The sequence below is a fragment of the Mastomys coucha genome, unplaced genomic scaffold (assembly GCF_008632895.1).
Source record: "Mastomys coucha isolate ucsf_1 unplaced genomic scaffold, UCSF_Mcou_1 pScaffold6, whole genome shotgun sequence".
NCBI classification, from domain to species: domain Eukaryota; kingdom Metazoa; phylum Chordata; class Mammalia; order Rodentia; family Muridae; genus Mastomys; species Mastomys coucha.
In genome coordinates, this window is record NW_022196912.1 from 66,143,248 (window position 1) to 66,145,541 (window position 2,294).

Genomic DNA, 2,294 nt, shown 5'->3' on the forward strand with positions numbered 1-2,294 from the left:
ATAAAAATAAAAACAAAACAGTAATTTTTTGAGACTATGCTTTGTCCTCCATTTTACAAGTAACTTTTGACTCTGTTTTAAGGATAACTATGCCCACACTCACCTATGCGGCCCAGGCAGCACAGACTCTCGGTTCACTTTATCTACTTAGAATGGATGCCACAGAACATTTGGTAATGTGACAGAAGCCATGAGAAGAAAACATATACAATCTTAAAATGCTTCTCTAAACCTGTTATTTCCTTGGCATTTCATGATTTCTGAGCCATTTAATCATTTTCATTGCCTGATGCCCCATGCTAAGTCCCATCCTCAGGTTTAAAATGGCTGAGCTTAAGTCTATAGTTCCAACCTCTGGTCTCAATTTGATTATTCTTTGTTAGTTTATTTCACAAGATGAAGGTTAATTCAGCATAGAGGTTCTTGTCCTTGTCCCTCCTGATTCCAGTAGCTTTACCTGAGTATATATTTTTTTTATTTAAATGTACTGTATTTGTAGACAATCCACATGACATGTTTTTTCTTTAAAAAAAAAAAAAACAATGCCTCCATTCCAAATAAATCACGGTCAAAATAAAAGCTCAAGATGACATCATTTGTCCTAAGTCCTTGGGCTGTATGGATGATAAGCAGCAGCTAATTCTGGTGACAGGTGATAGATCCAATTCGTTAACATTTTTCCATCTCTAAGCATCCTTAAAGAAAATCATGACTGGAGTCACACCATCTTCACAGTAGTCCAGGAGAGCAACCATACATACCATCTGGATTCCTGTTTTCACCAATAAAAAAAACTGGTAGTTATTGAAATTAAGAAGGATATGCTTAATTTGCTCCACAGCTCCAGTCATAAAAGGCTTTACTCTTTCTGGTTTCTGTTCTTCAAGTTTGCCTTTGAGTGATTTCATGTAGTCTTTGATGTACTTTTTGTAGGCCTCTTGTGAAGCTGGTTTCTTGTAAGCGATGGTTCATGACGATATCAACACCAGTGACTACTATGTTTTTGGTACAGTAGCCCACCAGACCTTCAGCAGAAGCATTTCCACCAATGAGAGAATCATCAATGGCACCCTCTGTTCTACTGGCCATCTTGCCCTCCACCTCCAGGCACAGCCCATCCTCGATCTCCTGGATCTTGCAGATGACAGAGAACAGCTTGTCATGGCTGATGAGGACCTGATAGATGATCATGGTCCCGAGTACATTTTTTTTTAAACTTTTATTGCGTTATGATGAGAAAAGTTACATGATTTCAATTTATCTGAATTTGTTAACATTTAAAAACTTATTTCAATTAAATATAATTGAATCACATTCTTGTTTCCCTTTTGTACCACTGATCCTCCCAAAGACCCCCCTTCAATACCTACAATATCTTTTTTGTCATATTCCTTAAAATTTATAAAATATTATAACAATAAAAATGAGTATTATAAAAGTTGTTTGATATAAAACAACAATCAATTTAGCAGTCTAATGTGGGTGCTCGTCTACAGCAATAGTGAAAATACATTTTTCTCAATATAAATTTTAAATAACTCCAAACATATTAACTGTATACTTAAAAATAATACATCACTGCTAGTATTTTCTTAAATGAACATGAATATATAAAGTCTTTTTGTTTGTTTTGTATTTAGCAGAGTTTAAAATCTTGGCTCATACTGTGGTACAAGCCCAAAATAAGAACAATTTTTAGACACTGGGTCTCATTGTAATAAGGCTGTACTTCAAAGACCCTCACATCACCAAAGGATTTTACCTCCATCATAGCTAAGCTGAGAGTTGATAGTTCTGCTGCACCAAGAAATGAATTGTAGGCTCGATTTTTGGATACAGACTTCCTGTTATGGTCAAAGCTATTTGACTTGAGTGAGTGACTTCATTCTCAGCCCACAGAGAACAGGTTACATTCATTTAAGAAATGGTGTAGTTATTAAGATGGTCTATCCATAAAGTCATTTGCCAACTGTTTCAATGAACAATGGTTCTGCTTGGAGGGTGGCACAGACATTAGGTGAGGGTAAGAATTTGGTTCATTAGCTGTGATAATTTGGGAAAGCATTCATCTCAGAGAAAGTAACTTCTAAAGTCCTCTTCTTCAAACTTGATACAAGAGTTACAAACATCAAGCAAAGTATTCAGTCTTACTCTTTGTTGTTCTCTTATAAGTCACCTCCCTAGTTAATCACCTATGTTTCTTTTGGGTATATAAATACTTTTGAGATATATAAACTGTTCTGAAAACCATAGTATAGTGTAAAAACATGAAATAAACAATACTACTAATAGAG

The 2,294-nt window shown here is 35.2% G+C and overlaps 1 pseudogene; it reads right to left on the reverse strand.

The window, feature by feature from the left end:
- Positions 1-669: 669 nt before the first annotated feature.
- Positions 670-1,191, reverse strand: LOC116080336 (annotated as a pseudogene).
- Between the last annotated feature and the right edge of the window lie 1,103 nt (positions 1,192-2,294).